Source organism: Eulemur rufifrons, chromosome 2, assembly GCF_041146395.1.
Source record: "Eulemur rufifrons isolate Redbay chromosome 2, OSU_ERuf_1, whole genome shotgun sequence".
Taxonomy (NCBI): domain Eukaryota; kingdom Metazoa; phylum Chordata; class Mammalia; order Primates; family Lemuridae; genus Eulemur; species Eulemur rufifrons.
The window spans coordinates 122,457,026-122,471,401 of NC_090984.1; the positions used below are offsets into that span (position 1 = coordinate 122,457,026).

At 34.4% G+C, this 14,376-nt stretch overlaps 6 non-coding genes and 6 pseudogenes across 6 annotated transcripts; all 12 read left to right on the forward strand.

Moving 5' to 3' along the window:
- The first annotated feature begins 120 nt into the window (after nt 1–120).
- On the forward strand, nt 121–188 carry LOC138381157 (small nucleolar RNA SNORD113/SNORD114 family; annotated as a pseudogene).
- Nucleotides 189–1,084: 896 nt separating this feature from the next.
- On the forward strand, nt 1,085–1,157 carry LOC138381174 (small nucleolar RNA SNORD113/SNORD114 family). The gene has a single exon (XR_011233089.1). It is a non-coding gene; the product is annotated as a small nucleolar RNA SNORD113/SNORD114 family (small nucleolar RNA).
- Nucleotides 1,158–2,017: 860 nt separating this feature from the next.
- Nucleotides 2,018–2,086, forward strand: LOC138381160 (small nucleolar RNA SNORD113/SNORD114 family; annotated as a pseudogene).
- Nucleotides 2,087–2,915: 829 nt separating this feature from the next.
- On the forward strand, nt 2,916–2,987 carry LOC138381151 (small nucleolar RNA SNORD113/SNORD114 family). Its single transcript, XR_011233078.1, has one exon. It is a non-coding gene; the product is annotated as a small nucleolar RNA SNORD113/SNORD114 family (small nucleolar RNA).
- Nucleotides 2,988–3,542: 555 nt separating this feature from the next.
- LOC138381146 (small nucleolar RNA SNORD113/SNORD114 family) lies at nt 3,543–3,614 on the forward strand. Its single transcript, XR_011233073.1, has one exon. It is a non-coding gene; the product is annotated as a small nucleolar RNA SNORD113/SNORD114 family (small nucleolar RNA).
- Nucleotides 3,615–4,456: 842 nt separating this feature from the next.
- On the forward strand, nt 4,457–4,535 carry LOC138381172 (small nucleolar RNA SNORD113/SNORD114 family; annotated as a pseudogene).
- A 3,263-nt stretch (nt 4,536–7,798) lies between these two features.
- On the forward strand, nt 7,799–7,874 carry LOC138381165 (small nucleolar RNA SNORD113/SNORD114 family). The gene has a single exon (XR_011233085.1). It is a non-coding gene; the product is annotated as a small nucleolar RNA SNORD113/SNORD114 family (small nucleolar RNA).
- Nucleotides 7,875–8,750: 876 nt separating this feature from the next.
- On the forward strand, nt 8,751–8,819 carry LOC138381161 (small nucleolar RNA SNORD113/SNORD114 family; annotated as a pseudogene).
- A 1,109-nt stretch (nt 8,820–9,928) lies between these two features.
- On the forward strand, nt 9,929–10,000 carry LOC138381147 (small nucleolar RNA SNORD113/SNORD114 family). Its single transcript, XR_011233074.1, has one exon. It is a non-coding gene; the product is annotated as a small nucleolar RNA SNORD113/SNORD114 family (small nucleolar RNA).
- A 910-nt stretch (nt 10,001–10,910) lies between these two features.
- LOC138381155 (small nucleolar RNA SNORD113/SNORD114 family) lies at nt 10,911–10,981 on the forward strand (annotated as a pseudogene).
- Nucleotides 10,982–11,859: 878 nt separating this feature from the next.
- On the forward strand, nt 11,860–11,933 carry LOC138381149 (small nucleolar RNA SNORD113/SNORD114 family). The gene has a single exon (XR_011233076.1). It is a non-coding gene; the product is annotated as a small nucleolar RNA SNORD113/SNORD114 family (small nucleolar RNA).
- Nucleotides 11,934–12,744: 811 nt separating this feature from the next.
- On the forward strand, nt 12,745–12,814 carry LOC138381163 (small nucleolar RNA SNORD113/SNORD114 family; annotated as a pseudogene).
- Nucleotides 12,815–14,376: the final 1,562 nt, after the last annotated feature.

Consider the following 14,376-nt stretch of genomic DNA (forward strand, 5'->3'; position numbering starts at 1 on the left):
GGATTTTCAAGGATCTTGTTCTTGGGCTTTGTGAATCATATATTTATTTAATTATTATTAATGAATTAATAATTTATTCAAACAACTATAGGAACTAATGAAGAGAAAGAGACCAAAACATAGACCTATGATGACCACTGGTGGCATTTGAGGCGTGGACGATGAGTGTCTGAAACTCTGAGGTCCAATACAGAACATATTAGTCAAGTCCTTCTGTTGGAAATAATCTTATAGGTGGACATCAGAAGTGTACAATGGTTGTGTTCTTACTTTGGATTCATAGATTTAGATTTATTAATGGATTATTGACAGAATAACGGAACAAGTATACATAAAGAAGAGGGTGAATCATTGTCCAAGTATGAATATATGCGATGATGCAAGAAATATTCTTGCTAAAAATTTTAAATACTGATACCCCTTAAGAAATAAATGTTTTGTGGGTATCACCTCTTTGACTAAGGTTTATATAGACTCTAATAAGTATGAGTAAATTTTATTTTAGTCTCAAGTTTGAGGTTGTTCCTTTTGTTAAGAGAAAAACACCCCCATTATAAAAAAATTGATAAATAACTAAGTGACTGAATAAAGGAAATGTAGAAAGGAAGGATCCATGGAGAGAAGATCCCAATTTTTTAAAGAAAATTATCTTTTCTGCTTTGTATTCCGCAAAATGGACACACTTGAGCTGATTTAAGCATTCATGGTCTCGAGGTCTGTGGTTGTCCGTTTGTTAGGGAGCGTTGACACCAAAGTGAGTAATAACGTTCATGTGTTGTTGATTTAAGAAGTTTTTTTAAGGGTGTTTATTATATCATTAAAGTGTGAAATATCCGAAAGGCCAACCACGGCCAGTGATGAATGTGAGGTTGGTGTGAAGCATTACATTCATTAACTCATTTATGATCCATTGAGGATAATTCATGAAAGATGCATCAAACTGACAAACGATTCTACAGGCAGCTGCAGAATAGTCAATGCTCTTATTCTTTGGTAATTATATTTATATGGGTTATAAAATTAATATCAGTGAATTAATGAATAAGCAAATATAGATGAGAATTAAGTAAAAGAGTCCCAGGCCTGGAACAGTAATGACAACTGGTGGCACAGGAGTCGTGGGTGATAAATAGTATGCCTGGAACTCTGAGGGCCAGCAGAGAAGGACATGTAGTCTGTTGCTTCTGAAGTGCTCCTATGGACAGATTTTTGAATATAAAAGGAACATCTTCTTAGAATTTTTTGAATTTTTATTTCTTAAAATAAATTCATCAATGGAAGAATCAGTGCACACATATACAATGGTAAAGACGGGGTGTATGAAGAGTGTCCACTCTTAATCTAAGCGACCAGGCAATAAAAACTATTAAAATGTATTGAAAATACTGAATTCCATTCAAAAAGTAGATGGTTGAAGTGTCTTACTTCTTTGACTAAGGATGATATAGACTGTATAGTCAAAGTTCTTATTCTGGGTCAGAGCAAGTGTGGTATTGTTCATTTAAAGTAATGTAAAAGAAAATTACTAAGTAGTACCACAAATTAATATACACCTGAATGACTAAGAGAAAGGTAGAATGAATGCACCAGTAGAAAATAAGTCAATCTTGCTGTCTTCTCTGCTTTGTACCTCTCAGAACGGACACAGCGGAACTGACTCAGCACCTCGCCATGATCCGGTCCACGTTTGTCCCCGTGTGCAGATGTGTGTAGATCAATGTAAGTAATAGTCAGATTCTTCTTATGTAATCACAGAAGGCCAGTCATGTGCCAAGGATAAACATGGACTTGACATGAAGCCTTATGTAGATTAATCACTATTTGTACCAGTGAAGACGATTAATGAAGGAGGTGTATTCATTTAAGCAAACACTTACATAAGCAGATGTTAGGGATACTTAGGCATCTTGTTCCTGAGTTTTTGTGATTCAGAGACATTTACTTTATTATTATAAGTGAATTAATGAATTGTAGGATAAACAGTGTAGAAATGACTGGAGAAAAAGAGGGCCAGTTCCGGACTGATGATGACTACTGGTGGCGTATGAGTCTCAAACGATGAATACGTATGTACTCTGAGGTCCATCACAAGAGATTTCTCATCTGTCCCCTCTGTTTGAAAAGATCCTAAAGGGAAATGTGAGGGAAATATAAGGAGCTTGTTCTTTTTCTTTGTGTTCATGAGTTTTTAAAATATTATTAAAGTAGCAGTGGCAGAATAAACAAACATGTAGAAAGGTGAATAAAGAAGAAGAGGGTGAAGTATTGTTCATGCTGTACATTGTTGAAATGTATAGTAAGGAAAAAGACTACTAGTGTAAATTGACAGGGAAAGGTAATTAATGGATCAGGCATAATGCATCTCTGACCAGAGATCACATAGATTGCTCCGTGTCAGTTGCAAGTTGGACATTTGTTGTATTAGGAGAAAAAATAATAAATATCTCTATAAATTAATAAATATGTGACTATCTAAATGAGTGGTGGAAAATGTGGCTCCATGGACAGAATGTCTCAATATTTTTATCATCTTTTCTGTTTCGCATTCTTCAGAGCGGTTGCCCTGAGCTGCCTTCAGCGTTTCGCTGTGACCTGGGTTATGCTGCCTCTGTGTTAGGCCAACGTGAGTAACAGTCAAATTTCTTGTCTTAGTTTGGGTCATTTGTTTAAAGATATTCCCAGTATTATTACTATCATAAAAAGTTAACTGTGGCCCAGTGATACGTGCAACATGAGGGTCAATTAATCAAAGAGATGTAGTTTCTGTGGGAAATGATTCTATAGACTGTATTAGGGATATTCAAATATCTTTTTCTTGGGTTTTATAAATTATGTATTCATTTTATAATTATCCATGAATAAATGATTTATGAAATAAAAACATAGAAATGAGTGATGAAAAAGACACTCAGCTGTGGGTCCACGATGACGACTGGTGGCGTATGAGTCTTGGATGAGGAATACGTGTCTGGAACTCTGAGATCCAAGAAGAAAAGACTCTAGGTTATCATCTTTGTCCCAAATGATCCTATCCACGGATGGTGGAAACATACAAAGATCATTTTTGTGTTTTGGAGATAAGGTCTCAATGTTTTTTATTTTCTCCTCTCTCTTCAGAATGGACACGCCCAAGATGATTTTAGCATTCTTCTGTGGTCATGAAGTTACTTCGACTTCTGTGGACACGCAGTGACTACCGTTGACTCTGAAGACCAATGTGAGTAACAGTCAGAATTCTTATCTCAGTTTGGGTGTTCTGTTTGAAGGTATTTACTGTTTTATTTAAAAAGCGTAAAAATATAGCCAGTGACCACCAGCCATGGCCTAGTCATAAAAGTATAATTAATATATATGTGACATTGAGGTCAATTAATGAAAGAATGGTATTGCTGTAAGAAATTCTATAGGCAGATGTTGGAAATATCAAGACTCTTATTATCTAGTTTTTGTGACTCTTGGTATTTATTTTATTATTATTAGTGCATTGATATATTAATCAATGATACCGTGTAGACATGAATGAAGAAAATGAGAGACAGATTTGGGTCGATGATGACCACTGGTGGCGTATGAGTTGTATACTGTGAACACGTGTCTGGAACTCTGAGGTCCAGCAGGAAAAGAATCTAGGTTATTGCCCCTTTTGGAAACGATCCTACAGATTATTTGGGAATATATGAAAATCTTGTTCTGGCATTTTTTTTGTTTATGGATTTTGATTCTATTATAACAAATGGATCAATAAAAGAATCAATGTACAGATATAAATTAGAAAAAATGCAGTGGCAAGAGAATACACATGTATATATAGCAAAAAACCCCAAATGGTTCAGGATCAGACAGATGATATAAATAATTGCCCATATTTTTGTTCTAGGCTAATGGATAGTTTGATGTTTGTTTTTCTTAAGTTAACATATGACATATATTACCCCAAATCAATATATACCTCAAAATATTAATACAAGGATCAGTGGAGAGAATGTCTCAAATGAGAATGTCTCATCTACTGTGCTTTGTAATTGGCAAAGTGGACACACCTGAACTGACAGAAGCATCCGTGGGCTCCGCGCGTGCCCCTGTGTGTAGGCGCGTGGAGACCAACGTGAGTTATACGTGGTGTTCTTGTCTTTTTTTTGGTGGTTTATCTTGGATATTTACTGAGTATTTTTTAAAGTGCTAAATATAATCAAAGAAGGCCAACCATGGCCCAATGATACATATAGGTTTGCCATGAAACATCATGTTGATTAATCAATTTTTTAACAATGAGGATGATTAATCAAAGAGGTGTATTTAATGACATAAATAATTCTATTGCTAGATGTTAGAGATACTTAAGAATCTTTCTTTTCCCTGAGATTTTGTGATTCACAGATAATTATTTCATTATTATTGATGAATTGAGAATCAGTAAACAAATGTAGATTAGTATGAAGAAAAAGACACCTACACCTGGACCAATTATTACTACCACAGGTGTGTGAGTCATGGATGATAAATAAACACTATGTGTCTGGAACTGTGAGGTCTACAGAAAATGAAATCTTGTCTATTTCCTAAGGTCATAGGTACATGACCTGACAAAGTCATGACATGTAACCAAAATGTTTGTACCCCCATAATTTCCTGAAAAAAAAAGAGTATATAAGGATCTAATTTTTTTATTTTGGATTCATGGGTTGCTGTATTGTTATTATAAATTGATCCATGATGGAAGTATTGAATAAATATACAATTCAATCAATACAAAGATGGTGAAATGAATAAATATTCATTCTTCAACCATGATATGTGTGGTGAGGCAAGATATACTATTAACATAAAATGAAAACACTGATTCTCATAAAGAAATAAATGGAGCCAAGGATGCTACCTCTTTGATTAATGATCTCATAGACATTGATGAGTAAGAGTCAGCTGTATTGCTCTGGGACCTCAATTTGAGGTTGGCTTTGTTAAGAACAAACATACATGTTAGGAAAAATTAACAAATAATTAAGTGACTGGATAAATGAAATAAAGCAAAGATAAGTGGAGAAGAGGACTCAGGTTTTGGTTGGGGGGTTTGTTTATTGATGTTCACAGTACTGTAAAAGGTGGATAAATGGCTATATACCTAATAAACTCAAAGGAGATGAAGGGTGAGAATCGGTTATGAACTGCAGACAACTGTGAAAAGACAAAGATTGATGCCATTTTAGTCATTTTATAGTTGTTTAATATTCAGTTTTAGCATTTCTCATAGTTTACATAAACTTTCCCATATTGTTCGATAGTCTAGTCTGTTAACTCCACGAGGAAGGAACACATATGATATGAAGTAAATTGTTGTCATTATCATGGGGTCAAGTGGTACATTCTTCTGGTTCATTGTTACATCTTAATATAATGTATAATTTAAACAAAAAAGGTCAAGCATGGACCAGTGATATGAATAAAATAAAATCTGCACTAAGGTATATAATTATGTTTTCACACCATTTTATAGTTCATTACGAAGAGACTTAGTCTATTACCTCTCTTGGAAATGAGCTCATTGACAGATATATTAGGAGTATTCCAAAAACTTGTCTTTTGTCTTCAGTGGATTGTTTGTGCATGTTAATCTTATTATCAGTGAGTCAATAAACATAAATATCATGTATTAAATATAAACTTTTTAAATAAGTCTAGATTTCAGTAATTTTCAAGGATCGAATGATGGAGTTTTGGTGGATTTGGAGATTTATTGGGTTATTCTAAGGGAATAAATGAAAGAATCAATAAGACATACCCACCCACATAAGTAAATAAAGATGAAGGAAGCAAAGCTGGATTAAGAAAAAATGCTATCAGACAGAAATTTTTGATCATATAATGCTGAAGCACTGCAGTGCATTAAGAAACCAATGGGTCAAGGGTGTTACCTCTCGAGTTTAGGGTCCTATAGAGCCATGGTTCTCAGGCTTGAGCATTGGAATTACCTGGGGGGGGGGGGGGCGGTTAAAATACAGATTGCAGCTGTGCTCCCAGCATTTCTGATTCAGTGTGGTTGGTGTGGGGTCTGAGAATCTGAATTTGTAATCAGTTAATTTCTAATAGTTCCTAATAAGTTCCCAAGTTATGCTGCTGCTGCTTGCTGGGAAACACTTTGAGAATCCCTGACATTGTCAGATGTATGCAATAGTTAATGCCCTTGCTCTGGGTCAGTGGTGAGTTCCAGGTTGTTTATTTTAAGAAAAAGAAGGTAGTAAATACACTAATTAATAAATATTTGAGTCATAAGTAAATGAAAAGGGAACAGCATGGTTCAATGGAGAAAATGTCCCATTCTTTTACCATCATTGTTCTATTTCACAAAATGGATGTCCTTCAGGCGATTTAAGCATTCTGAAAAGCCCAGGCGCTCTAGAGTACCTCCATGTTTAGGTGCCTGGAGACCAAAGAAATGGTCTTTGTTCTTGTCCTTCAAGTCGTTTTTCATGCTATTTTCACTGTGCATATTTAAAATGAGTACATGACAACACACATGAATAAAACCAAACAAGGACAAGTCTATACTAACGATGAGGAGCTACAGTTTATGATTAATTAGATTCAGTGTTACTTAGGATGATTATTAAAAAACGTCAAGTCCATGTCACTAATCGTTTTAGCTTTTTAAAATTCTATTGTAGGGTTTTCTCTAAACATCCCGTAAGTGGTTAAGATGTAAGCTGTTTTTATTGTGAAGAAGGAACACATAAGAGACGTTAAGTGCTTGTCAGTGTTTTAGTTATGATGGTGAATTCGTGTTTTATATAGAAAGAATACACAAATTATGTGAGAAAAGGCCAAGGAAGGACCAGCGATGCGAATGAAATGCATTCTGAATTGTGTTTTATGATCAAAAGATTTGTGACCTGCTGAGGTCCATTACAAATAGGGATTTAAGTGTTTACATTTGTGGGAATGAGCCTACAGATAAATTTCAATAATATTCAAGGATGACGTTCTCCGTCTTAAGTGTTTCGTGGATCTTGATTTTATTATTAGTCAATAAATGAAAGAATAAACAAATATGTTAATGTGTAAAGATGAAGAAGTTGAAGTGTACCCAATTATGAAAATATGTGGTGAGGCAAGAGTTGTTGTTAATGTAATGTAGAACCACTGGAGTTTATTAAGTAATCTGTGGATCAAAAGGGTTACATTTTTGGGTAAGGGTAAGTGGGCAAGGTAGTGATATGTAATAGGTTCTTGCTTTGAGTCAGTGATGAGTTCAAGTGGTTGTTTTCTTAAGGGGAGAAATTAATTACACCATAAAATAATAAATATCTAAGTGACTGAGAAAATGAAATGGGAACAGCATGTATTAATGGAAAGGGTGTCTTGGTATTTTATTGTCTGCATTGCTTGTGCTCCTTAGAATGAATGCACCTAGCTGAGGTAAACATTCTGCTGTGACCATGAACTCTGTGTGTTATGAGCATAGAAACCAATGTGAGTAATAGAAAAAGCACTTGTCTTGGTGTGAGTGGCTTGTTTAAGAATATTCACTGTATTATTTAAAAAATGTATTTAGTCAACAAGGTCATCCCCACTATGGGATTGGTAGGAAATATATGTTTATTACTGAATATGTGCAACACTGAGATTAATTAATGAAAGATACAGTTGCTAAGGAAAATTAGTCCCTAGACAGTTGTTATGGATACTTAAGCATATTGTCTTATGGCTTTTGTGATTCATGTAAATTTATTTTATTATTTTTATTCAACTGGAAAACTAACAAATCAATAAACGTGAAAATGAATGCAGAAAAAGATGCAAATCCTGACCCAGTGATGATGACTGGTGGCATATTAAATCATGGATGATGAATAATACATGTCTGAAACTCTGAGGTACTATGTAGAAAGAGATCTAGTCTATTGTCTTTGTTGGAAGTAACCCTACAGAAAGATTAGGTATACACAAAGATAATGTCCTTGAACTATTGCAGTTCATGCATTTTGATTGTATTACAAAAAATTGAGGGAAAATTTCTACAATTGCATAAAGAAAGATGAAGAGGGAAAGCATAGTCTAATTATAAAAATATGAGATAAATCAAGAGATGCTATTGTTATAATATAATTTGGAAGTATTAACATCCATAAGTGAACAAATGGAGCAGGGGTGTTACCTCTTTGGAAAAGGGTCATCTAGACAGTGACAAAGAATAGCCAGTGTTGTTCTGGATCACGGGAGAGTACCATGTTGTCTTTTTTTTTTAAGGAGAAGAGAAAAGTAATAGCACAGTTAGTAAATATTTAAATAACTTAGTAAATGAAAAAGCAATGATCAATGAAGAGAATTTATCAGTCTTTTATAGTCTGCCCTACTTTGTGTTCCTCAAGGTGGAGGCTTCCTGCTGTTCAGAGATCTGCCGTGGCCACACGCTCTGTGGTTTGCCTCTGCTGTGGGAGTGTGGAGACCAACGTGAGTAATAATCAAAGTTCTTGTCTTACTTTGGGTCGTTTCACTGGATTATTGAAAAGAGTGAATCGAAGTCCAGTGACAAAGAAGGAATTGATGTAAAAAGCACTCTATGGATTAACTGATATAGGAAAAACTGAAGTTAATAAGGGAGATCACATTGATGCGAGATGATTCTATATAAAGAATTAGAAATATCAAGGCTATGCCTGAGTTTTCTTGAATAACAAGGTTTAAAATTTAATAGTGAGTTAATGAATTAATCAAAAGACAATGTAGAAATGAACAGAGAAAGAGAATAGCAATTTGGGATCGATGATGACTGCTGGTGGCGTATGAGTCGTATACGATGACTACGCCGGTACTCTGAGGTCCGTCGAAGAGGATCCTTGGCCTATTCTCTCTCCAAGTGATGTTACAGCCAGATTTCAGAAATGCAGAATGTATTTGTTTCTCTTTGTGGTTATATATTTTCATTCTATTTTTATAATTGGATCAATGCAAGAATCAATAAACAAATATAAAAATAAATAAAGATTTAATGGGTGAAGCATAGTCCAATTATAAAAATATGTGGTGAGGCAAGAAATACTATCAATATACATTGAAAGCAGTGAAGTCCAAAGAGGAAATAAATGGCACAAGCCTGACACCTCTTTGGCTAATGATGGTATAGACATATTAAATTATAGATAATGTTTAATTTCTGGATCAGTGACAAGTTTAAAATGATTCATTTCCTTAAGAGAAAATGAAATAAATATATACAAATAATGGTAGCCTAAATGATTAACGATAAGTGAAAAGCAAGGATCAATAATGAGAATGTCTCAATGTTGTTTTCCTCTTCTCTGTTATATCCTCCTCAGAATGGACGTGCTTGTTCTGATTTGACGATTCCTCCATGGCCACGTGCTGTTTGCACCATGCCTAAGAAGGAGGATGCAGACCACTGTGAGTAATCGTCAACTGGTTTGTTTAGGAGTAATTAATTTATCATTTAAAAAGTGTGAGGCTGGGCTTGGTGGCTCACGCCTGTAATCCTAGCTCTGTGGAAGGCCGAGGCGGGTGGATCGCTCGAGGTCAGGAGTTCAAGACCAGCCTGAGTAAGAGCGAGACCCCATCTCTACTAAAAAATAGAAATAATTAGCCAGGAACTGATGTTATGAAATTTAAAATTCATTAAAAAAATAAAAAATATAAAAAGTGTGAAATACAGTCAAAGATGGATGTTATCCCCAATGATAGATATGGGAGTGATATGAAGCATTATATTTATAATGCATATATAATAAACTGATGATCATTGGTGAAATGGATATATCAATGTTAGAATGATTCTAGATACAGATTAGGAATATCAAGGCTATTCTTGGGGTTCAGTGAATCATAAGGCTTAAAATTATTATTAATATTAATAATAATGAATAAATGATTTAATCAATAAACAAGGTAGAAATGAATGGAGAAAAAAGATGACCAATCCCGGATCGATGATGACTACTTGTGGCGTATGAGTGTGATACGATGAATACGTGTCTGGAACTCTGAGATCCATCACAAAAGAAATCTGGCCCATTCCCTCAGTTTCAAATGATCCTATTGATAGATGCCAGGAATATGCAACATATTGAGTTTTGGTCTTTGTATTCATTCACTTCCTTCTATTATTATAATTGGATCAATGAAATAATTTATGTACATATATGTACATATATATGAAGGGCGTGAATGAAGTATTATCCAATTATAAAATAAGTGATGAGATAAGATGTAATATTATTACATGTTGAAAACGTTGAAGTTCCAAGAGAAAGAAATACTACATCATTGTAACTTCTTTGACTAAGGATGACATAGACGGTATAATTAATAGAAAATCAAGTCAACATCTGGGTCAAGGAAAACTCCAAGTTCATTTTCTTAAAGAAAATGAAATAAGTGCCCTTCCAAATAATGACTTCTCAAATGATTGACTAAAGGAAAGATGATAAGCAAAGACCAAGGAGGGATATCTCATCTTTTTATGATCTGCTGTGCTCTGTAATCCTCAGACGGATGCTCTCGAGATGACTTACGCACTGATCCACGGCCACAGGCTCTATGGACGCGTCTGTGTATCAGGAGCACGAAGAGCCATGTGAGTAGTAGTCAATTTCTTGTTTGGACTATTTTTCTAAAAGTTATTAGCTGTATTATTAAAAAGTGTTAACTATAATCAAAGAAGATGGAACATGTCAACGTTCAAAATCAGATTGACATGAAACATTAGATTGATTAATCGATATATGAAACATTGAGCTCAGTTAATGAAAGAAATTTGAGTCTTTGTGGAAATGATTATATACAGGGATGTTAGGGATATTCAAGAATCTTATTTTTTTTTTTTTGAGATTTTTGTGTATTTCTTTATTAATGAATTAATCAATAAACTAATGTAGATGGTAACAGAGAAAGGGGACCTATCCTGGGCCAATGATGATAACTGGTGGCGTATGAGTTATGCACCGTGAATACTGTGTCTGGAACTGAGGTCCAGTGAAAACGGGATCTGGTCTCCTCCCGCTTTGTGAAGGGGTCCAGTGGACAGATGTCAGGATATACAAGGGTCTTGTTCTTGATCTTTGTGTTCATGAATTTAAAAAATATTATTGTAAAGCAATCAGGGGCAGGATAAATAAACAAATTTATAAATAAATAGATATGAAGAGGATAAAGCATTGTTTTATACTAAAATATGTATTAAGGCAATGGATGTTAATATTAATTGGAATGGATAATATATGGATGAAGGTATTATGTCTTGGACTAAGGATGACATAGCCTATGATAGTTACTAGTTATTATTCTCAATCAGTTTTAACTTTGAAGTCTACTTTATTAAGAAAAAATTACCATAAATTAATAAAGGCCAAAGTGACAATGCCAATGAATGTGGAATATATGGATCAATGGAGAAAATGTCTCAATGTTTTTATCATCTCTCTGCTTTGTGCTCCTCAGAATAGATGCACCCAGCTGATTTAAGAATTTTGCCTTGATCAAGACTTGTGTTATCGCTGTGTTACCAAAGAGACCAATGTGAGTAATAGTCAAAGTTTTTGTGTGGTTCGGGTGGTTTTTATTAAGGGTATTTACTATATTATTAAAAAATATAAAATATAGTCACATAGGGCTAAATGTAGCTCAGTGATAAATATGGGAGTATTATGAAGCATCCCATGGATTAATACATATGTGAAAAACTGAGGATAATTATTCAAAGATATATTACTATATGAATGTGAAAATGATTATATATATTATAGATATCAGTGCTATAATTAAGCAAACCATAGGCTTTTTACACGTATTAGTCGTAAATTAGTGGATTAATAAAATAATGTAGAATTGCATGAAGAGAAAGTGGGCGTTTCCTGGACCAATGATGACGACTGCCGGCGTATGATCTTGGATGATGAATAATACGTGTCTGCAACTCTGAGGTCCAACACAAGAAAACTAGTCTTTCTTTTCATGGACTCTCATTCTATTTTTATAATTGGATCTATAAAGAATCAATAGTCAAATATATAAATAAAGATGACTTATTTGAGGCATTGTCCAATTATAAAAGTAGGTGGTGAGGCAAGAAATACTATCGATATATATTGAAAACTCACATCCACAGAGAAATAAATGGTACGTAACTGTTAGCTCTATGGCTAAGTATGCTGTGGACAGTATTAGGTAGATGTCAATGTTCATATTCTGGGTCAATAGCAAGATCGATAATGTTAGTTTTACACAGGAGAAAATAAAACAAACAGTACTCCAAGTTACTAAATATATATGACTGACTAAATAAAAGGGGGAATTCAACTACCAGTGGAGATGATGTTACAACCTTTTTAAATCTCTGCTCTGCTCTGTAATCCTCAGAATGGACACCCTCACGCTGACGCAAGCATTCTTCCACGGTCACAAGCTCTCGGTTGCGTCCACGTGTTAGGAGCATAAGGAGCCATGTGAGTAGTAGTCAATGATCTTGTATTAAATGGAGCTTTTTTTTAGAAGAGGTATATACTGTTTTATTAAGAAGTATTAAATATAATCAAAGAAGGGATACCTGCCAATGTTAAATATCAGATTAATAAGCATTATTTTGAGTAATGCATATATGATACACTTAGCTTAGTTAATGAAAGAGATTTGGTCTCTGTGGAAATGATTATATAGATGGATGTTAGGGATATTCAGGAATCTTATTGTTAGTGAATCACTCAATAAATGTAGATGACAATAGAGAAATAGGGCCAATCCTGGACCTATGATGACGACTGGGGCGTATGAGTTATGCACCATGAATACCATGTCTGGAACTGAGGTCCAGTGAAGATGAGATATAGTCCATTCCCCTTTTTTGAAGGGATCCTATGGACAGATGTCAGGATATGCAAGGGTCTTGTTCTTGATCTGTGTGTTCATAAATTTAAAAAATATTCTTGTAAAAGAATCAAGGGCAGGAAAAATAAATGAATGTATAAACGAAGAAAGATAGAGAGGGTGAAGCATTGTTTTTTAATAAAATATGTATTAAGGAAGATGGATAGTAATATAAATTAGAATGGATAATATATGAAATAACATAGACTGTGATAGTTAATAGTTATTATGCTCAATCCGTTTCAACTTTGAAGTCTATTTTATCAAGAAGACAATGAATATTAGATAAATTAATAAAAGCCAAAGTGACGATGCAGATGAATCCTATAATGTATGGGTCAGTGGAGAGAATGTCTCAATGTTTTTGTCCTCTCTCTGCTCTGTGCTCTCTAGAATGGACGCGCCACGTGGATGTCAGCGTTCTGCTGCGCTGGAGACTTCTCATACTGCTGTTGTGTTTGGAAAGGGAACAACGTGAGTAATCACCAAAATTCTTGTTTTCCTTTGAGTAGTCAATTTAAGGTGTTCACAATATTATTAAAAATTTTAAATTAGTCAGAAGCTAACCATGGCCCAATGATAAATATGATATGGAACATTATGCTTATTAATTGTTAGTGTGCCACATAGAGCTTGATTAATGAGAGAGGCATAGTTTAATGGAAAAGGATTCTATAGAAAGATATTGGAAATGTCAAGCAACGTGTTCGTAGGTTTTTGTGACTCTGTTATTTTATTCTTATGAATTAATTAATGGTTTATTCAAAATAAATGTAGAAATGAATGAAAATTAAGAGGCCAACCACGGGTTAGTGATGGCTGGTGTCATAGGAGCCATATACGATGAGTAAAGCAATTCTGGACTTTGATGCCCAACACGAATGACATATAGTCCATTGTCATGGTCTAAGGCATCTTCTAGACACAGGTTAGGAATAGACAAGATTCCTTGTCTTGATCTTTGTGTTCATATATTTTCATTCTATTAGAATTGGATCAATGAAAGAATAAGTAAATAAATTAATGAAATATTATTCAATTAAAAATAAGTGTTGGGCCAAGAAACACTATTAATATATTATGAAACCACTGAAGTCCGATTTGAAATAAATTTTGCATGACTGTTACCTCCTTGACTAAGGATGATATAGGTAGTATAAGTTACAGATAGTGTTCATGTTCTGGGTATGTGGCAATTTTCAATTTGTTCATTTTCTTAAGAGGAAAAAGAATACTTTAGATTAATGATTGCCTAAAGGACTGACTGAATGAAAGGTGAAAAGCTAGGATAAGTGGAGAGAATGTCTTAGGTTTTTGTTTTTTTTTTCTTTTTATCTGCCCTGTTCTGTTTTGCTCGCAATGGACCCATCTGAGCTGACTGGAGACTTCCATGGTTCTGAGCTCTGCGGTTGCATCTCTATTGAGGACCTGGAGATCAATGTGAGTGATAGTCAAAATTTTTCTTATGGTTTGGGTGCTTTGTTTAAGGGTATTCACTATATTATTAAA